This window comes from Capra hircus, chromosome 10, assembly GCF_001704415.2.
Source record: "Capra hircus breed San Clemente chromosome 10, ASM170441v1, whole genome shotgun sequence".
Taxonomy (NCBI): domain Eukaryota; kingdom Metazoa; phylum Chordata; class Mammalia; order Artiodactyla; family Bovidae; genus Capra; species Capra hircus.
In genome coordinates, this window is record NC_030817.1 from 40,452,672 (window position 1) to 40,475,558 (window position 22,887).

General features: G+C 43.3%; 1 protein-coding gene across 11 annotated transcripts in view; it reads left to right on the plus strand.

Moving 5' to 3' along the window:
• SEMA6D (semaphorin 6D) overlaps positions 209–22,887 on the plus strand; it is a 57,079-nt gene continuing 34,400 nt past the window's right edge. For 5 of the 11 annotated variants that reach the window (XM_018054157.1, XM_018054159.1, XM_018054164.1 and 2 more), the window contains exon 1: positions 524–1,595. The gene's annotated coding sequence lies outside the window, so the exon portion shown is untranslated. The other 6 variants (XM_018054160.1, XM_018054165.1, XM_018054163.1 and 3 more) reach the window with 3 other exon arrangements.

Genomic DNA, 22,887 nt, shown 5'->3' on the forward strand with positions numbered 1-22,887 from the left:
TGGAAGGAGCAGCTCTTGAGAGGTGGCGAGAGGGAGGGCGCGCAGCCGAGAGCCGGGGAGGAGGGACGCGGAGGCCACCGAGGGGTCAGCCTGGCCGCGGCGCCGGGCTGGGGGCCTCCAGGCGGCGCTGGCCGCGGCGCTCCGGCGAGCGAGCGCGCCGGGCCGCCCGCGCCTCCTGCTGTCCGCGCCCGGGGGTGGGCCCCGCGCCTCGAGCTGCCGAGTGCGGGGAGGGAACGAGACTCCGGCTCGCCTGATGGATTGACTTGGAGATGGATCGAATTACACCATTTGCCGTGCCTCGATTTGTTTTGCTCCCGCTTGGTCCGGCTGCTGCTGTCGCTGCCGCTGCTGCAAGGACTGGTGGCGGCGAGTTTCAGGATTATACCGAAGAAACCAAAACCTGAAGAGACACAGAGATATATATATATTTCAATTTTTTTTTATTTTCATTTCTCCCTGAGCGTAACAAGCTTTTATTATTTTTTTAAACCAAGCCTCCCCCCATGAGGTAAGACAGCCCTATAAAAATTTACTAATGCTCCAGGCGCCTGGTGGGGATCGGACCCAGATCCTTAGAGCCTGAATCGCTTCTAATGTGTGTGTGTATGTGTGTACGTGTGCGGATGTGTGTGTGTTGGCACTGGAGAGTTGATCTGTTTTCCAAGCAGCTCTCCGCCTGCCGTGCAAGGGACGCGCAAAAGGCTGGAGTGGTTTGGTGGACGCGTCAAAACTGGCATTGCTGGAGGCTTGGGGGGAGGGGCCCTTCAACATTGTGCACCCCCCCCCCAAAAAAAAAGGAGAAGGAAGGAGCTAGCAAAAGTTTCTTGCCAGGCAGCGCCAGCTCCGCGCTCCCCCACACCTTATCAGCGGGAACCCGAGCTGCTTAGGTGCCGGGCACCACGTCTCCAGCTCTCGCCACCGTCGAGCCGAGGCTAAAGGAGCCGGCTGCGGTCTCCGCCGCCCGCTTCCGCCCGCCCGGTAGCCCCGGAGCCGACTCCGGCATCGCCGGGCCAGGCAAGCAGTGGACGGGCGAGCACTCGCCCGCACCAGGAGAAGGGGCGCAGCGCAGCCGCCGACACCCGTGCAGCTCTCGGCCGACGCCGGCTACCTGTCGGTGCGCCTCGGGGTCGGACGGCCCACCGGTAGTGCCGAGGGGCGGGGGCTCGGGGGACTCGGCCCCTCCCCAGCCCCCAGGCTTCTGCCCGGAGGGCGGCCACTTCCCACCCTCCCTCTCCCCCTGCTGGCCGAGCACACCGCGGGCGGGCTCCCGGGCCCGGAGCTGCCCACCGTCCACCCCCGCCTCGCAGCCGGCGCCCAGGTCTCTCTTCCCAGCCACTCTCCCCCGCAACTTTCCGCGCTTTGTTCTTCCGCTGGAAATGATTTACGGAAGCGTCTTGGACAGGGTCTCCGCCAGGCGGCAAGAGCCCAGTGCTGAGATGTGTTACATTCTCATCTACCCATCAATTATGGATGGAAACAAATAAGGAAGAGTCAATTTTGCATGAGCTCCTTCTCCGGCGGCCAGAGGCATCCGCAGCCGGGAGGGAGCCGCCGCGCGCGTCGGCAGCCGCTGGCAGGGGGATGGTGAGGAGAAGGTAGGGAAACTTTTATTTCCCGTCTTGACAGCGGTGGTGTTTGTTCCTGGTGTGCAGAAACTGATACTGCAGCTGCCTTGGGTAATTTGGAAGGGCTTAAAGCTTCCTCTATCATGTATAACGCTTGGATTGAAATAAAAAGGTCATAAAAACTTGAAGGTGTGGATGAGAACTGGGTTTGAAAATTTTTTGCCCTATAGACTCTTGGGACCACTGGTGTCAGGTGATTCTTTAAATCCCGAACTTGTGAAGAGCTAAACGCCAAGGAGCTAGAGATGAGTGAGGCAGCAGCGTTAGAGAAACAGAGTAATGCTCTCCGTTCGAGGGGACCAGTCAGTAACCCAAGTTCCAGCATCCCAACCTCTCACCGCGTTCAGCTGGGAGATTCACAGAGAAGGATTATTATAGATATACAGACTTTGTAAACAGTCATTGGCTGTTATGTCCATTGCTGTGGGCGACTGCTTTCCCTTAAAAATAACCGTAGTGTTTCCAGTTACTTGGGAGAAGAAATGACTGGGACAGTTTTCCCAAGAACTTCTGGATCCTAAGAATTTAAATCTGCAGTAAAATGTTGAGTTGCTTTTTAAGGATTATCCTTCCCTCTACTTGATATTTGGGCCAGTAAGTGGATTCTTTTATTCAAGGCTGAAGTCCGAGGGGAAGGTTTAACATTTTTCTAATCTGCTTTGGTCTCCCCTCCCTGCCCAGAATTGGACAGATACTTGTTTGGAGAAATTTTTCAAGGTTTCTTTCTTGTAGAATTGAGAAATCTTAACCCAGACAGCTCAAGGTGAGGATTTTACTGTTCTTTTGGTGGTTTAACAATAGGTTTTGATGCTGGCTTATTCATGTGGTTGAAAAATCCCTTCCCTCTCTTTGGTATCTAGCTCAAGAAATTAAGTTGTGTGTAGTCATGTTTAATGTAGTAAGTGACAGGCATATTCTGTCAGGCTGGTGAGTACTATACAGACATTTAGCTGGCTCAGATAAATAGAAATTGCTAAATAAGTTCTGAGATGTAAGCCTATGTTACCATGAACTTGAACAAGTAAACTGTAGCCCAGCCGTAACTTGAGTTTTGTATTTTATAGTTGGTGTCTGCTTTGATTTAGGTGCCTAGATTGTTCCCTTAGAAAGACAGTTAAGTCAAAAAATCCCTGAGATTTCCAAATGTGTTGTTTAGCAGACTGTTTTTTTTTTCCAGTGGTATATTTGGTGAGATTTTGACAGCCAGCACCCAGTTCGGACTGGATTCTAGTTGTTACCTGTCTTTGTTTCTATGAGGGATGCTACGTAGGTGAACTCTTTTTTTGAGAAACATTTCTGTGATTCAGGACAGTGTGTCAGGATTCTAGTGGCTTCTCCTTCACTAAACAGCTTGTTAACCTGACTTTGATTGAGATTTGTGGGCATTCTGCCCTTGTCTTCTTTTATTTATTTCTTAGTTACTTATTTATTTTGAAGTCCTCTAATAGCACCATCTGGCCTTGTCTCCCCTCATTTAATGGATTTGAAAGATGGTTGTGACGTAAACTATAGAGTGGGGGTAACTTACTTAGAAACCCAGTTTCGCTGCTTGCTAAACAGGAAGGATCTGTCCAGTACCTGTTCTGGGGTAAGTAGGCCCCTGAATTCTGTGTGGTGATTTCTGTTTCGTTAAAGCACACAAGCAGAGTAAGCAGGAATCAGAGCTTGGATTCACGAAGATACCCATAATTGTTAAGGACTTATTGAAACTGGAGAAGTTCTTCACTTCTTGCTGTTCCATTATGATAAACCTTGGTAATTAGCTTAGTCATTGTTCTTGCATTTGAGTTTCACTAAGTTACAAAGAGTGAAAAATGCATCTGAAATAGGGTCATTTTTCACCCTTCTGAGGCATTTTATGCAGAGTTAAGAGCCTGGCTGAATGCCTAACCATTATTGGTGTAAGAGTAGGAGGTGAACGCCTTCCTTAGCATATTGCAAGATAAAATATTACCTTTTATTTCAATTAATAGACTTTAAGCCTGCCCATTCTAGATTCATCCCTAGAGGAAGCAAGAGGCACTTGGGGTATGCAAGGCAGTCAGCATTTATTGAGTCCCTGTCGTTTGCGAGGAGCTATGCTAGCCAATGTTCCAGCATCACATGAGGCAGACATGTTTCTCTACATTAAACTTAATAAGAATCTAAAGAAACAGAGAATGGCAAAACTGGATCATTTGGCAAGAAATGTAAATCTGCATCTTTTTCTGAAGCATGTTATTTCATCCTAAAGGTTTTAAGGCAAGATTGTCCATACCAGATATTTACAAGGGACCGATCTTCCTGCCTTCAACAGTAATAATGCAATGTACTAGTAGTGTAATTCACATGTTGAAACTGTCAATGGAGCTGGAGATCTTGCTTTCAGTAGCTCCTGTGAATGGAGACTTAACGTTAAAATCTACCAAAGCCAGTGTCTTAGGTTGTAGCTTATTTTGTGAACAGCTGCCAACTTCCAGTTGGGGGAAAAAAGTGTGTTTTGATTTATTCCCATGACACGTGGTGAGAATGAAAATCATATAAGCATATTGTAACCTTTTCAGTTACGGTGGCTATTGTCAGGCTGACTTTTTCTCCTCAGACCTGACAGCAGTGGCAATGCAGCTGATAAGTGAATCTGCTTCCATTCATCCCAACAGGAAAACTAGGAAATGTTCTTACTTTGAAAAGCAACTGTTTATGTAACCAAGAGCAATCAAATCAGTGCTCCACATAGGTACCACATGAGGTATACTTATTTCTCAAACTTTTCTTTTCTATTGAGCTTTTGTTAACTCACCCAGATTAGCATTTTAACAACCCTGAAGTGAACTTCTGCCATTCTCTCTACTTGGACACAGTATGTAGATCATCCATCATTCTGTCCTTGGCTACAACAGGCTGCTGGCTCCATCACCATTTGGAGCTACACAGAATCCATCCGACTGTGAACAGCACAGCTGGCTACAGCAATTTTTTCTTCCACACCACTGGCGGCATTGTCTGGCTGTGGTAACTAAAGTTAACACCCAGAACAGGAAGTTTCCATTGTTTGCCAACCTGTGCTGGGCCCCTCAGCCACTTTAGGGGTGGTGCGGGGGTTGGGCACCTGCAGAAAGACCCTGCTGGCTTGCCGTGGCCTGTTCCACTTAAGAGAAGGCTTGCCTCAACCTTACAGGACTCACAGAAAAGCCTCTTCAGACTTGATACAATTAAATCACCAGAATTACAGAATTAGAATCATTCAATCATCACTCATCCTAGACCTTTAAAACTCAGTCTATCAAAAAGGGGAAGAAAAGAATGAAGTGCCTTTAGCTGGTGATCCCAAATGACTGAAACAGAAAAAGACCCTGTCTGGTTGTTTGAAGAAGTGAATGTATCGTTGTTTTATCTCTATCACAAAGAACGTGGAATGGACCTAAAATCTGAGACCCAAGCCTAATGGAACCCAGTGCCTTCTATAACATTTTTTTAATCTTCCTCTTACTCAGTTAAGATACCTGTTACAGTAGCCATTGCTTATTAAAGCGAGAATGACATGAATAAGGTGGACATGTTTGTAAGGTTATGTTGCCAAGCTTTTAAAAGAAAAAGATTTTATAAGTACTGCTTTTGGAGTTTGATATAGAAAGGGGAAAAGACCCTGATGCTGGGAAAGATTGCAGGCAGGAAGAGAAGGGGACAACAGAGGACGAGATGGTTGGATGACATCACCAACTCAATGAACATGAATTTGAGTAAACTCCGGGAGTTGGCGATGGATAGGGTGGCCTGGCGTGCTGCAGTTCATGGGGTCGCAAAGAGTCGGACACAACTGAGTGACTGAACTGAACTGAACTGATAGGAAGGGGAAAGGGTCTCATAATTTGGTGGGAGCTAGTCTTCTCACCTCTTTTTCTAATGTTTACTAATGAAATCATTGGAAAAGATTCTGATGCTGGGAGGGATTGGGGGCAGGAGGAGAAGGGGACGACCCAGGATGAGATGGCTGGATGGCATCACGGACTCCATGGACATGAGTCTGAGTGATCTCCGGGAGATGGTGATGGACAGGGAGGCCTGGTGGGCTGCGATTCATGGGGTCGCAAAGAGTCGGACACGACTGAGCGACTGAACTGAACTGAACTGAACTAATGAAATCAGCTACAAGATACCTGGGATGATGTGATGATGACGGTGGAGAAAGAGGAGAAAGCAGCAACCTTGACAACTATCACTTATCATTAGTCTGCTTACTAATTTCTAGGTACTACGCTAAGATCTTTATCTTAATTATGTCATATAACACTCAGACAGCTGGGATGATTAAGGCAGGTTCTGTTATTATCACTGCTTTATCAAAAAAGCTGAAAAAGAAACTCAAGCACCTGAGAAGTCAGGTCATTGTCCTGAGATCATAGAGCAGAGAAGTAATGGAGTCAGTATTTGAACTCAGGTTTGCCTGACATCTCAGCCCACCGTGCCATCACCGCACTGAATTGTTTTCAGGAATCCGGACCTCCAGGCAATTTTCTGACTCCTTGATACTTCTGACATTCTTTTTCAATAAAAGAGTTCTATTTTGAGGGAAATCTTTGCATTGATTGAAATGATATGTGCAGAATATGTATGCTCTTAACTTTTGGCCTTTCTCTGAACAAAACTGTATTGACACACTCGTCTTCATTTTAATTCCTGTTAGGCAAATAATTATGACATACCCTTCTTTTCAAGTGTCCTAGGCTAGCATCTTCTCCCACCATTTTTTCCCTGTTAGGTTTTCCTGTCCAAAATTGCATGGCACAGGACAAATGGCAGTATTCATCAGTCTACCAAAAAGTGCTTCTGCGTCAGAGTGCGATTGACATTCATTTCCCTCATCTTGGCAGGTGAAGATCCATTATGTATCTTTGTCCCATTTCCCAGGAGTATTTATGGGCCCCATCAGCAAAGACAGTGAGAGCTGCAGCTGTTCAAGCTTTAGTGGCATGACGATGAAAAGTGTATTACTGAAGTTTGACTGCATATTATACTATAATATACACTTTTCTTACCTATAGCTGAGGGAGAATCCTTTTACCTCTGTGAGTAATCAGATATGTTGTTTGAGAAATCATCACCCATGCATCAGCATTTTTGGTTGATCTTTTTGATTCAGGATTCCTATGGGAGGGAAAAAATATACACATTACCACTACCTATAGTGCTGAAATTTAAGGTTTCTAACATTTATTTATGGAAAGGAAATACGGGTTTTAAAAAGTCCAATATGTTGGTACATGTATAAAAAGTCCTTGGGAAGATCTGCAATTACTTAGCCTATTATTGGAGTCTGTATTTAAAAATAAAGTCAGGAGTTTCTGCTCAGGCGAGGAACTGGCACATATGAACCAGAGCAGATGAAGCTCTTTGAGAAAATAACACTTCCATTCCCAGGAGCCAGCTGTCAGTAGACCAGGGACGCAGACTCCCCCAGCGCCTACATTCGTCGAGGCCTCCTTTGTCGTTAGAAGGGTCTCTGGAAACACTTTTTGGTCCGCAGAGTTGTCTACATATATCCCCAAACCTCCCCTGGGTAATTGGTAGATCAAGTAAATATATTTTTAAAAGCTGTTAAAGAAGAAGAAGGAGGAGAGAGAGAAAAAAGAGGGATAAAGAATGTTGCAGTTGCTTCTGTTTCTATCATTGCTGGGGTAACCATTTGTTCATACAGCTAATTTTTACCAAGTATCTACTCCGTACAAGGAGGTGCCAGGGTGGGGAAACAGTTCAAAGAGGAACTGACATGGATCCAGAGCTCAAGGCCCTTACTGAGTGGTGTATTGAAGACGAGGTAAACACATAGCCAAAATAAAATGGCCAGTGTCTTAAGTGCCAGAACACACACGGACCTATGGAAATTGAGAGCAGTGAGAAGTTATTTCTGGCTAGGGTGGTCAGGGAAGGCTTTGTGGAGCACTGATATTTGAGCTGGTCCTTGAACTAGGTAGGATTTGGACAGGTGGACACTGAGGCGCAGTAGGCGAGGTGCTGAGAGGGAGGGCATTCCAGGCATAGAGAACAGCTTAGGCAAAGGCCCTGGGATGGGGGCGGGGGTCTAGCTCACTTGCCCTCTTCTGAGTCCTGACCTAGACTTGTGTTTCAGGTGTGAAGAAGCAGTTTGCCAGGCAAATCCACAAATATTTACTGAGTGTCTCTGGTCTACTGTACTGAGCCGATCAGCAGATGGCCCTGCAGCTTAAGCCATCAGAATGGATGGGATCAATCTTGTGATGATTCAGGAGTTTGCTTCGTGATCAGAGCTAAAACCCCCACATCAACTGCCAACTGGTTCAGTGTTACACAGGGCATGGCAAAAGGATCACGTGGTTTGCCTCATGTTACCCTGCAAGCCAGTTTCCCCCACAGAGGGGTTTATAAGAATCAGATTAGAAGTTTGCTGCATCAGGGGCTTCAGCTTTTTGCTTTAACTTGAAAAGACTAGGTGTAGACTCTTAACAAAGAACACATTGCATATGTAGATAGGGGTTTGGGGAGGATGTGGAGGTAGGAAGTGGAAGAGAGAGAGCAGCAACTTGTTGAAATCGTAAGAAAAGCATGAGTTGGACTCCAGGTGCTCCTTCGACTGCAGCCCCCAGGTGCTTAGACTGCTTGATTCACCCCTGTAACTTAGCAGAGTGTGTGACACATAGTAGACATGTTGCAAATATTGTAGTAAACGTGTTAATTGAGTCTTAACTTCTTATTCGATTGTAGTTATAATCTATCATGCCTGGTGAAGTGTGCAAGCAACGGGGTTGGAACTCTGGCAACCTTCTCCTGATAGAACAAGTGAAACAGTAGCAGCAAACAACTTGGAGTTACTAATGTAATGCTTCCCTTTGGAAGACCCCATCCTTGAGTGACCCTGGGGATCCAGCACCCCTTCCTGAGTCTGAGCTTTGAGGATAAACTCACCACCCGACTACTGGCTCCCCTGATCCTGCCTTCCCAACTCCCTTACCTCCTCCCTGCTTCCCCCCATGCCCATCCCTCCTCTGTGTGCGGCTGTTCGGGTAGGAGGATTTCCAAGCCGTTATTAACCCCTTGAGTTACCATAAATTGTAATCAGTCCGCAGTTACATTAAACAGTGGAGGTGATAAGCTTTCTGGGCTTCCCTGGTGGCTCAGTGGTAAAGAATTCACCTACCAATGCAGGAGACCAAGGTTTGGTCGACCCCTGGGTTGGGAAGATCGCCTGGAGAAGGGAATGGCCACCCATTCCAGTATTTAGTGTGGGAAATTGCATGGATAGAGGAATCTGGCAGGCTGTAGTCCACAGGGCCGCGAAGAGCTGGACACAACTGAGTGTCTAAACAACAACATAAGCTTTCTGAGAGGAAATACCAGAAGTGCTCAGTAGTATAAGCACGAGAACACACACTAAAGGAAAAGTAAAATAAAAACAATTACATTAGGGGGTGATTAAGCCAATTGCGTGACCAAGAAATGCTCCAGTGGTTCAATTTTCCTTGGTATATTTAAGTCTTTTATAAGTTAACGGTTACATGACAGTCTGAGAGCAGATTCTTAGTCTGAAGAATCACTGCCAACGAAAGATCAATCAGAAATGATAAGATAGGTCAATGGGGAAAAAGGGTTAAGCATATACCAATTCAGTATTAGGAACTTTTCAGGAATATTCCAGTGACATAAAGCAGAGAACCTGTTGGATTTAATAATTAGTCTGGCTCCTACCCAATTACTTTCTGAAGTGAAGGGCATGCTGCCTCCTCTTGCATAGAACACAGTTGCCTTCCAGACAAAACCTAAAATAAACCGTCCTGGCTCAACTTGCCTAATAATAACAGCTAGCCCTCACCGTATGCTTACCGGGTGCTGTGGCCCTGTGCCTAGTACTTTACGTATGTTATCTGATTTAATCCTCATGCTGCCCCTGAGAGTGGAGGATGCATGAATAGCTAACTCAGAATTAGCATTTATTACATGCTTACTGTGTGCTTGATACTCTTTTAAGTGAATATATTAAATCTTCTGGTCAGAATTCTTTGAGGTGGGTGCTACTCTTATTACTCCTATTGCACAGGGGAAAACAGGGATGGGAGATTAAGTAATTTTACCAGGGTCAGACAACTGATGAGTACTAGAACCAGGGGACTTGGGCCCGTGAGAAGCAACTTAGTAAGGTGGTTAAGGACATGAACTCTGGCACGAGCTTATTGGGTATGAGTCCTGGCTATGTGATCAATAAACTGTGTGATTTTGCGCAAACTACTTAACCTCTCTGAGCCTTAGTTTCATGACATGAAAGGTGGACGATGATGAGTGGTAGCCACCTGGTAGGGTGTTTGTGAGACATAAATGAATTAATATTTGCACGGCACTTAGACTAGTGCTTGGCCTGTAGTGCGTACTATATTTATCTCAGTGTCTGTTAAGTGAAAGTAAATGCAGTCTGGCTCCAAGGCCCGTGCTTTTAGCCCTTATACTATGCAGTCTTTTCACACGTGGTTCTGTCATATCTCTTTGACTGATACATAGACCTTGAAGCCAGTTTTACAATCAGCTCTCCTCCACCCCCACACACTTGCCACACATTCAGCCAGACTGAAGAGGGGAATTTGGCAGGAGAGCTCCAAGGCCCTAGAGATGTACCCGGACCTTGATGTCTAGTTGCCTAGCCCTGACCCAGATAGCAGCCATTTCAGATCCATGATGTCAGAAATCTGGCTCCACTGATGGTTGGGCTGAAGGACAAAATGTAGGTGATTGGCATGTGTTCTATGCTATTTGCCCTCTAGGCCAATTAAAGTGTGAATAACATCATGGAAAATCAGGCCCATTGCTGTCATCACCCACATCTTTGATCTCTACCAGTGGTCCTCAAACTTTAAAATTGATCAGAATCACCGAGGGCTACACGCAGTTTCCCAGGGCCCCGGCACCAATGGGTCTGTGTGGTTGGGTCAGGCATGAGGTCCCAGTGTTAGCATTTTCAACAAACTCCTCAAGTGACTCACATTCTGTGGTACCTTGACCACAAATGGGGAAATGATGCTCTGGTATAGCCAGAGTTTCTCAAACCTCAGAGCACCTGCAGTTTGCCCAGCATCTTGTAACATTCATATTCCCATCCAAGCGAGGTGCTAGACATCAAGACTAGTGTTGGCAGGCCACTGGGTAGTAGGTCACAAACCTCTTGCCCACAACACAGGGAGAATTCATAGCAGCCAAAGGCAACCCGGCCAGCTCGTGAAAGAGTGAAGAGAGTAATAAAATCTGCTCAAAGCTGAAGAGACTTTTTATTTTTCGTAGTTTGCAGAGCATCCTCACGGTAAGCAGAAATTAAGAGAGAAAAAGGGCACTCACTCACTTCTGCTGACTGGCGTATATCATTTCATAAATGGAGTCCTGGTCCAGTATTCGTAGCAACAGTCTTTGATTTAATGATAAACTGAGATAAGGGTAATCAAACTTCATGCTTCAGGGCATCAGGTGATTGCCTGCTGCGGTCAGGATGAGATCTTTTCCCTTGTGCTTTGCACAATTGACTAGATGCATTTGAGACAAGCCGCAGGCTGCACTTGCGAGAGCTGGGGCAGGAGGCATGGGCAAAAAACGCCGCTGGATGAGACCACATGGGAAATGGCCTTGTGTGGGATGAACAACCCCATCATCATTTGGCCTTATCATTTTTGTTTCATTTCAAGAGTCTCCATACCCTCTGTGTACATTTCTATAAACCACGTGATGAAATCGGCAGCCTGCTGTGTCTGGAATGACAGACTCCTAACTTTGGTCAATAGTGGGCTCTCTGAGTGACCTAAGGGAAGCCCTGTCCCCCTCGGAGGCTCTGGCTCCTCATCCTTGGACTCGCAGTTAAAATGAGCATCAAATAAGACAGTGTTGATAAAAGGGCTTCATAAAAACCAAAGTGCCACTCAAAAGTAAGGGATCATTATGATACAATGAATTACACTTTATGGAATCACCATTTATCACAATCATCACATAGCCAACTCATCTCTGTGTAATGATATCATACATAATGACAGTGAACATTTATTGAGTTCTTCATTTCTGCCAAGCACTAAAGAGTTTTATTTACATTCTCTTATTTAATCCTCATGTCAGCCCTTTGGGGCACTTTTTTTTTTTTTTACTCCCATTTTTTAGATAAGGGCATGGATGCTCCAGGAGCATCAGTTAGTTTTCTGTTGCTGTTGTAACAAATTACTACAAACTTAGATGTCTAAACAACAGGGATTTGACCTGACAGTTCTGGAGGTTTAAAGTCCCAAATGGGCTTCACTGAGCCAAAGTCGAGGTGTCAGCAGGACTGTGTTCTTTCCAGAGGCTCAAGGGAAAAATCCACTTCCTTCCCTTTTCCGGCTTTTAGTAGGCTTCCTGGATTTCTTTGCTGTGGCCCCTTTCTCCAGACTCAAAGTTAGCCATCCTATAACTCTGACTTCTCTTCCATAGTCATGTCTCCTTGGATTCTTCTGCCTTCCTCGTCCACCTTTTAAGGACCCTTGTGATTACATTGGGTCCACCGATGCAATCCAGGATAAATCCACCTATTTTAAGATCCCTTATTTAATCACATATACAAGGTTCCTCTTTCCATATATCATAGTATATTCACAGATTCTTGGGATTGGGCATGGACATCTTTGGAGATGAATGGGAACATTATTCTGTCCAGTACAATTATGTACCTGCTAGGAGCACACAGTGGCAGAGTCAGAATTCATGCCCAAACCTGTCTGACTCCAAAGCCCATGATGTCAAACCACTCACTATAAAATCTCCTTGATTCATTCAGTGAAAGAAATAAAGTCATAGAATGTAAATAGTGAGGAGGGCCATGTTACTTTTATAATGTCAATTGGGGGCTTTTAAATCATTATGATAGTAACAATAAAAATATTAACCTTACTGGTCTTCATGTCCTACTTTGCCCTAAGCATTCTGTGAGCAGTTGTTCACTTTTTTCTTAGGAGGGTGAATATTATTTACCTGAATAACTGAATTGAAGGGTTCCTAAATCCAGCTGTCTTTCATGGGGTGACTAAACAAAGAAGGAGTGGGGGACCAGGGGACCATTTTGGAGGACTGTACAAAGGGGTTTTAGTGAAGCGACTGGTTCAGCAAAGGATGGATGATCAGAGGTGATGGAGATAACCAGGCTCTCCTTTGCTGGCTCTGACACTGTCTCTTGGCCTGTCAGATGTGGTTCCTCAGGTGACAGTCACCCTGCCCACTCACAGCCAAGACCATGTCCAATTTGTGAGGCTTTCATGTCCTCAGAGGTCAATCAGGAAATCAGATGCTGTGTTTGATAGGAAGTGTGGGAAGTTATCAGAGATCTCTCCCTCACTCTTTCCTTGTCCTCTCTGCTTCTCTGCCACACGCTTAATAGCTAATTTGTGAGGCTTAATGTAATTTTAAAGTTCAAAACATGGTCCCATCACTGAAAAGGCCATCAGAGCAGTTTAAAAAGGAGTGAGAGGACAGAGCTGGGAATCTGGAAGCCTGGCCTGGCAACACTATTAGCCAACCAGCTATCTCTGGACAAAGCCCAGGCCTTCTGTGGCCCTAGTGCTCTTATTAGCACAAAGTGAGGTTGGGATGGGCATCAAACAGACTCTAAATGACGTCCAAGTTTCTTTCTAGTAGTAGCATTCCTTAATGTTTATTTATCTTCGTATTTTAATTGCCACACAGTATCACATCTATTGGTGATTTCAAAAAATATGAACCCATCTCATGAATGTGCATATAACCATCTGTACAAAGACACACACACACACACAAATAGCCCCACTTCTCAAATTTATTATTGCCATTTACATTTTATAACACTTTGCCCTTTTCTTTCAAGATCACTTAAAACTTCATTGCTGCTAATATAGTTTTTATACTCAATTTTCAGAAATATATAGATAATATTTTCAGTTAGCAGTAATTGCACTTCATTCAGCTCTCAGGGGTTGATACGCTACCATGGCACAATTTCCCTGTAATTTTCAGTTACATCCCTGAAGAGCCATTCCCCATGGAACACATAGGACAGGCAGGGAAAATGAGTTTCAAAGTAGAGAGGCCAAGCCTGATTGGTAGTAGGCTGTTTGCATCGTGTGTTGTAGAAATGTGTGGGGCTGCATCTAAGGTCAGGGAGAAAAAGGATACCTTGATCGATTTGCAGAGTCTTCTATGCGAAATAGAGTGCACGGTAGTCCCAATACAGTACATCTGCCATCTTTAATTTAACTTTTTGAGACATTTATCTCCCTTAAAACACTCATATGTGCATGCTAAGTCGCTTCAGTCGTGTCTGACTCTTTGCGACCCCATGGACTGGAAATGCATCAGGCTCCTCTGTCCATGGGATTCTCCAGGCAAGAACACTGGAGTGGGTTACCATGCCCTCCTTCAGGTGATCTCTACCCAGGGATCGAACCCAAGTCTCTTACATCTGCACTGGGAGGCATGTTCTTTATCACCAGCACCGCCTGGAAGCCATCCTCATTAATGATCTCTGTATAGGTTGATGAGTATTTAGTGCAGATGCCATCTGGCGCGATGTCTCAGAACAGAGCTTGAATCATCTGACCTGTGAGAAGGCAAATAAGTAACTCAATGGATAAGTAAACTTGGTAATGATTACTTTTGCCAGTTCTTTCCATTTCTTTGTTGTTGTTGTACAGTGACTAAGTTATGTCCGACTCTTTGCAACCCCATGGGCTGCAGCATGCCAGGCTTCCCTGTCCTTCACCATCTCCCAAAGTTTGCTCAAACTCATGTCCATTGAGTTGGTGATGCCATCCACCATCTCATCCTCTGTCGTCCCCTTCTCCTTCTGCCCTAAATCTTTCCCAGCATCAGGGTATTTTCCAAGGAGTCAGCAGTCTTGGGCAGAGAATGGGACCACTATGATCAACTTACAGGGAAGAGACTGGTTTATTATTGAAAACATGTACAAAATCAGCATTTTGTTACAAACTATTTGCAACTGAACAACAACAGAATTTGTTTTTATACATTGTTATATATGCATGTTATATACACCCCACGTAAACATGTTCATGAGGGCTTACAAGCTAGAAGACTTTGGCGTTTGGCCAGAAATATTTTTCTGCCATTATGAAAAAATTTTGCATCCCTGGAACAGCACTTTCATATAATTAGGCAGTTAAAAAATGTAAAAATTATGACGTTGGTGGGCAATGCTACAAAAAAGTGGACAGGATATATCAAATGAATTTGCTCTCATATTTTTTTTCTTTTTCTTCCCTATGGCTTGTTTTAAATGAGGCGTAAGATACCCCTGCCAGATTTATACTTTGAAACATCACAATAAATACAAGCCATAATTATGAAGCCACGTCTATCTGGAGAGGTAGAGAGAGAAACATTAACTCTCTTCTCCTCAGTTCTGAGACACATGTGAGTCTGTCATCATGAATGTCACCCACATTTTTGCCTTTCTGTCCCTTCATGAAAGATATTGCAGACCACCTGAGTGGAAATCTCAGCCTGGCGAAGTCTTCCTTCGCTCTTGAGTATACAGTTCAGCCTCTTTTTCTGTTACAGTAATGCAGTGAATCAGATTCTGAAGCCCCATAAAAGATAGGTGAGGAGGCTCCTCCTTTTCCTGTCTTTATCCAAATTTGCAATAAGCTATAAAATTAACCACCTAGATTTTCAATATCAGAAATTTCTACTTTCAGGGTTTTATGACTGCATTTTTGCTCACCAAAGTGAAACTTCACTCAGTCCTTATCAGATAAAAGCCTCATTCCTTAAAGGCAGGCCGTAGCCCTTGCTCTGCTATTTTGTGTATAGCCAACCTTCCAAAGAACTATCAGTCTTCAGGAGTGCAGATGGTCCTAAAGGCAAATTCTGTCTAATGTGCCACTCGACCTCTTGGAACCTTGATTTCCTCACTGGAAAATCAGGATAATATATCTCCTTCATTCACAGTTTGATGTTTTGAGGTCTTTCTTCAGGAGAAATAAATGCAAAGCACTGAGCATGGTATCTGACATAATAAAACTCAACAAATTGTCATGTTGTTATTATTAACTACTGTTTTCAAATCAGGGATGCTTGGCAATATATGAAATACTCGCATCTGAAGTATTTTGTAGTTTTGCACATGGATAGGTTCTGTAAAATATATCTGGATAGCTACTTCTAAACACAAAGAGAAAAAGAACACAAGACTAGTTCTGCCAAGAAGCTGGCATTTCTTGAGCACATAAAAGCATTGTAACACTACCACATATAAACCTCGCTGTTCACATTTTGGACATGGTACTGGCAACTCCCTTATGCTGGGGCTAGGAAATTTTTTGTGTTGTGAAGTATTTTCAGATTGTGAATTGTGTCATCTAAATAATGGACCAAGTTCTCAGGGTGACTTACTGTATTAACTCAACCTGTCCCTGGGTCTGAGGTGTAATTTTCTAGCTGCATTCTTTCACTCATTCACCTACACATTCATTCACTTATCCACATGATAGATCATTTTTTAGCTTATTCAGTGTTCAAAGGGACGTTCTCCCCCTTGGCCTTAAAGAGTCACAATTCAGTAAGTGCTGACATAGCTGCAGCCAGGATCGGTTCCATGGATGTGTTACTTGTGCAGTCACAGTTGGCCCCGTGCCTAGAATGTGTTGCTCTAGCCGTCTTGAAATTCTTAATAATTTTTGAATAAGGAGCCCCCGTTTTCGTTTTGCACTGGTCCCTGCTTATGTAGCCCTTCCTGATTGCTCCTTTTTTACCAATGCCATTTATTCTGTAGCATCAGAGTGGACAGACACGCGTTGAAAAGAGGCACGTTTTCTGGGTCTGCACACTCAGGCAAGGCACATAATTTCCCTGGGCCTTGGTTCTCTCAGTTGTAAATTGAGACAGAATAGACATGGTGTTCAGGGCCACTGCTAGTAATCTGCACACTTCAAGAGAGTGTAAGACATGAGTGTCAAATGACATCAGGCCTGGGTTTGGGTTATAACTGGGGTGACTAGACTCTGAAAACTTAAAGTTATGGTATGGGGATTATATGAGATAAAAAAAAAAAAGTAGAAGTCAGGACTCTTCTTGAGAAGTTGAGCTATATAGCTGAAACTTTTGACCTCTAGACTAGGCCTACATGCCGTATGGTGATTTTATAACATAGAATCAAATTGATTCAGTGCTGGAATTATTCTGCTCATTTCATTTGGATGTGTCCTTTCCTCTCTATAGATTTTATGCTGATATCCCAGAGGAGATGTAACTCACTCTAGGACTTTTGCCACGCTTAGAAAAAAAATCTATATCTGAGACTTTAAAACTCTAATATACAAATGTTGGCATCCTTGAGAGTTCTCTGATTTACTGCCTCAGTTTTGTATATTACAAGGTGATAAACTATTTAGCCAGCCCACTGGCATGGGCCACTGACCAGTTAAAACAGACCCCACAGCGTGGTGCCAAGTGAATGCTGGTTCTGGGTCTATTCTGTGTAGTCTTTTCTCTAACATTTTTATTGGAGCATAGTTGCTCTACAATGTTGTATTAGTTTCTGCTGTGCAGTTAAGTGAATCAGCTATATGCATATGTATATCCCCTCTTTTTTTTTATTTCCTTCCCATTTAGGTCACTACAGAGCACTGAGTAGAGTTCCCTGAGCTATGCAGGTCCTCATTAGTTATCTGTTTTATACATAGTATCAATAGTGTATGTATGTCAATCCCAGCCTCCCAATTCATCCCCCGCTTCCCCTTTCCCCCTTGGTATCCACACATTTGTTCTCTAAGCCTGTGTCTCTATTTCTGCTTTGTACGTGAGATCGTCTCTCCCAGTTGTCTTCAGATTCCACATATATGCATTAATACACAATGTTTGTTTTTCTCTTTCTGACTCACTTCACTCTAACGACAGTCTCCAAGTCCATCCATGTGTGCGTGCTAAGTCACTTTGGTTGTGTTTGACTCTTTGTGACCGCATGAACTGTAGCCCGCCAGGCTCCTCTGTTGATGGGATTCTCCAGGCAAGAATACTGAAGTGGGCTGCCGTGGCCTCCTCCAGGGGGTCTTGCCAACCCAGGGACCAAATGCGTGTCCTAATGCACCTCCCGCATTGGCAGGCAGGTTCTTTACCGCTAGTGCCACCTGGGAAGCCCAGGTCCATCCATGTCTTTACAAATGACCCAGTTTCTAGGTAGTCTTAAACTTAGTTTTAACGTTTAGAAAAGGTGCCACTCTACTCATGGTGGCCCAAATATCTAGTTCTGTGGAGACCCAGTCGCTCCAGGGTTCAGGAAAGAGGCACCACCAATGAATCTGCATTTGCTCTGTGTGAGAACCATGATTTTTCTGGTTCGGTCATTATGACACTTTGGAACACTTGCAAATTCTGTATTAAAACTTATAGCTGTTTAATGGGAAGCACAGATTTCAGGTATACTCAGGTTTTTTATCAAGTTGAGGTACCAACTTGATAAGTAAATATGTATCAAATAAAGACTCTCAAAGAAAAAAACTTTAATTGAGATGTAGCAGTTATCATTTTTAGATAGATCTTCATTTCTGCCTGGAGCCACCTTCCACTTGAGCAGATTTTAGACTGCAAGAGAATTTGGTGCTCCAAGTGTCTCTCATCACCCATCTAAACATTTACATCATTTAAGTGGACCTTTTCTACTTTCCAAACATGTTGTTGGCCTGTTTAAGTACAGAGATGGGAGGCTGTTCTGTAATGTTAAAGCCCACAAACATCTCCAGTGTAAGCCACAGTACCACAGGCCAATTAAAATCAAAGTCTTGATGCTACAGACTTCATCACTTAAATATTAAGCAATTTTTACTTTGACACTAATCAAGAGGTGTTAATGTAGATTCTTTTAAACAACTCAATTTAAGGTGTGTATATGAGAAAAAGAATAGTAATCTTTTTGACTTTTGAGAGCTGAAAGTATCATCTCTGTGGGCCTCCTAAAAGTTACTCAGTTTAGGGGTTGTTTATTCATTTATTTTAATTTAATTTAACCTCATTTAATTTTAGTTTATCTTGGTAGAGAACATCTTGACTTCTGCCTGTTTTATTGTCTGTGTGCAATAAGATGCTTAACTTAGGAGCCTTGGAACCAAATAGGATTTTATACTTTAGCTCCCAAGACTTTTCTTGAGCCCCTAATGACTGGCTGACTGATGTGTTTACATTTATAGTAGTGTTGAGTGGGCTCATTCAAAAAGGGCTACAGATAGTGCTGATGTCTGACTTCTTGTTGCTCTAATACCTAGAGGCAGATTTATGGAATTATCTTTCTCTACTATGGAATTTATTTTATGACTAAGAAAAATGGCTCAATGCGACCAAATTCTGAAATGGATTCAATGTTCCAGCAGCCATTTATCTTTTAAAGTAAATTGTAAACAGCTCTGCTTGGACATTAGCTTAGGAAAATGTGTATTTAATGTTTGGCTACACACACAAATAAAAGTATGTTTAATGCTTAGAATGGCACTTATGTGGCTCATGGTGAAGTAGGTTGATGACTCCAGCAAGAAGGCTGGCAGAGAAGTCATCCTTCTTGCCACTCCGCTCACTGGGCTATAAGAAGGAAGTTTGAAATTTGAGTGAGCCAGGTCTTTCTTCTCCATTTTCCTGTGCATGTTTTTAGGATAGAGAAAGGAGACCTTAAAGCCAGTGTTTAACCAGGGTAAAAATGGGTTTGGCTTTAAATATCCAAGGACACAATTGCAGTCAGTTACCTTTTGCTTTTACTGGCATGCACTTGATCACTGAGAAGTCTAAACCAGGTTTTCTTTCTCCTATGTGACTAGAATTCTTAATTTTTAATGCAAAAGACAAACACCATCTTACTAGCACCAGGGGTACAGCAGTGACTTTGAATTGGGGTGGATCTTTGTGAAAATCAGATTAAAGTTCACTTTAAAAGTAGAAACTGTTGTTGCTGGTTTTATTTTAGCACTTTATATTTTGGAAGTCTAGGAAAGAAAAAATTGAAGGTTAAAAGTGGCGGGGGGTTGGGGGCAGCGCGGGTGGGAAGCAAAGCCAAAATTATGATATGCTAACTTAACTGAAATCTCTGAATTACCTCCATTTTCTTTTATTAGATGCCCAGAGTGTAAAAATGATATATAAAACTTATTTTATATATATTTTATATATACCTCTTTATTTTATATACCTCTACCTTATAGAGGACTTATTTTCTAAGACATTATCATCTAAAATAATGTTTTAAGAGACAGATTCCACAGGATCCAAGTATTAGTTCTTGGCTTTGGTCTCAACAGGTCAATAATTGCCTTCATCAGGAAAATGTTTAGCTTATTTGGGTTGGAGAGTGATTTTATATCTTTAATGGATCATCGCTCAATCTCTCCTTTTATAATGTTAAAAGTATTATTCTTAAAAGGGAAAAATCCTAAAATAGCTTATTTTACTTTTATTCCCTCTTAACATTTGTCAATATGTATCTCTGTTTTTATAGAGTAGTAATTAATGAACATATAATTTTATACTCTGATTTCCCCATTTGGTATTACATCATAAACTAAGGATTACTGGTCTTCATTATTATCATCTTACTGGTTGCATAATATTCCATGAGCCTGGTATAATGTACTTTTATTTTTACTACTTCTCCATGTTAAATAAGCATCTTCCTTGTTCTTCTTTAGATCCTTTGCTTAGGATAAAGTATAAGAAGCAAAAATCACTGAATCAGGGTTAGTATTGTTAGCATACATGGATGGGAGCATGTGTGTACACACTGACAAATTGTTTTCTATATGTTGTAACTTTTTTACCCTGCCATGTGTAATATACCAATTAATTCCGATTAACATTATATATCATCCTTGAGAAAAAAGACATGTATTTGCCTTTTGTAAAATATACCTTGGTGATATAATTTGCATTCCTGATTATTAACAAGAAGCCTGATGTTTCTTTAGAAACTGAGACAAGACCTTTTAGGAACAAGTTTAGTCCTGCTGACACCTAGACAATCTGCAGGCTGGGAATTGTGTTAGCATCTACATTCTGACCAGCAGCTTCCTGTGTCTCTGCCATATACTCAGCTCTGACAGCTAATTTCAGTCTTCAGCTGGACCAAGAGGAAAAGGCAAAACAAAGCAGTATTTCAGGCCCCAGAGAGTACCTTAAAGGATCTAGGAAAGGATTCTCCCCCAAACATGCAGTATATCAATTATCTAGCTTCGTTAGAGATCATTGCAAAACTGAGTGTTTAAAATAATTGCAATCATTCATCCAACTCAAAAATCTACAATTTGAGCAGAACTCAGCACTGCTCCACTTTAAATCAAGTAGGGTGTCTCAATTATGGGCTGGAGGATCCATTTCAAAATTGGCCCACTCGTGTGGGAAGCCCATGTGTGTTGCCTATAAGCTGGGAGGTCAACTAGGGCTGAGCCTTAGTCTCAGAGACTAACCCACAGTCTAGTCTCTCTCTACGTGGGCCTCTTCATGAAGACCTGATAAACAGCATGGGCTTCCTCGTACTATGGGGTGTGTGTGTGTGTGTGTGTGTGTGTGTGTGTGTGTGTGTTCAGCCATGTCTGACTGTGTGGCCCCATGGACTGTAGTCCACCAGACTCCTCTGTCCATGGAATTTTCCAGGCAAGAATACTGAAGTGGGGTACCATTTCCTACTCCAGGGGATCGTCCCAACCCAGGGATGGAACCTGAGTCTTTTGTGTCTCCTGCCTTGGCGGGCAGATTTTTTTTTTTTTTTACCACCAGTGCCACCTGGGAAGCCCCATATTATGGTGGCTGGGTTGAAAAAGTATCTGAAGAACCAGAAATTGGAAACTGCCCACACTCATTACCTTCTGAACACACAGGCGACAAAACATCAGTTCCACCATATTCTACTCTGTTCAGGCAAGTCATATCCGAGACTCAAAGGAGCGATCTATGTGCCCACTTCTCAATGGGAACGGTAGATGATATTTGGGGACCATGTTTGTGAGAGGCTGAGAATCTAGATATTTGAAACATCATAGTCTGGGAGGTATTATAGCATTGATCTCTACCCTTGCTTTCTAGAATACTCCAGGAATGAGTTCTCCAATTATTTAACTCACCTTTCCCACAGCAGGGAATTCAGTCATTGGGTTGTGTCTCTTCACTAACTTTTCCACTAGCAGCATTCTGTCCATTCCCCACCCTTCCCTAGGAAGCCAGGTCTCAGGGCTTTTAATCATCTATGTCATGGCTCTTTTCTTCTAAGACAGCTCTTAGAAGTGGGCCTGAATATGTGATGCATCTCAAAAAAAAAATAACAACTTTAAGTATATTTGGTGCATTTACACCAGTAAAATGTTTATCATCTGGTGTGCTGGCAGATTCCAAGACAGAATTTACAACATAGAAGACGCTGAAATCACCAGAGGTGGTCTTCAGGAAAGATTAGATTATCACAGGGCAGGGAAGACAGAAACTCTATTGACAAACCCAGAGTTACGTCAATAATGATACTAACAGCAATAACCATGATAGCTAAGACTTCACTTATTTGCCTGCACACTTTTCAAGATTTTCTGAATATTAAGCCTGTAACCAGTCCTAAACAGTCCTTTAAGATAGTCTACTTGTTTTCTATTTTTTACAGGTACAAGGCAAAGTAAGTTTTCCAAGGTCACATAGCTAATGGGTAGTAGAACCAGAATATCCTTAAACCCCATTTCCTCAATGAATTGTATGGGGCTGTTTATTCTCAGGCACAGTGAGAAGATGGGCTGTCGTCTCATGGCTCCTTCTGTGGGCTTCCATATTGACCCCCTTTTTCCAGCTGTTTCTCAGGGTTGAGATGGAGTATGGATAAGAGTTTCCTCTCTGCTGTTCTCTTATTGGTCATTGATGATAGAAAGAAAAGAAGTAGATGAGCCTTGAGAGGCCCAGACTTTCCTTCTTACGTGCTCCCTGCCACATCCATGCTGCCTGGCCTGCTGGACATTTCCAGGAAGGAATTCTCAAGGAAAGCTTTCTTTAACTCTGGAGACCCAGGAGCAGAGGGACCTGGTGGGCTTTCCACCCTCAGTTTGTGTCCACACAGGAGGAGCACCTGAATAAGAAGGTTCCCTGATTTTGGAGGTGGGTCCCCACTGCACCCCTGCCCTGTCACCTCGCCCCCCCCGACACACACACCAGAAACAGCTCGAAGACTCTGATGCTGGGTCAGAGATGGTAAGGAAGAGGCCCTGGCCACTTCAAAGGTGGAGGTAGGAAGAAGAGGTGGAAACCAACTCCCACGACT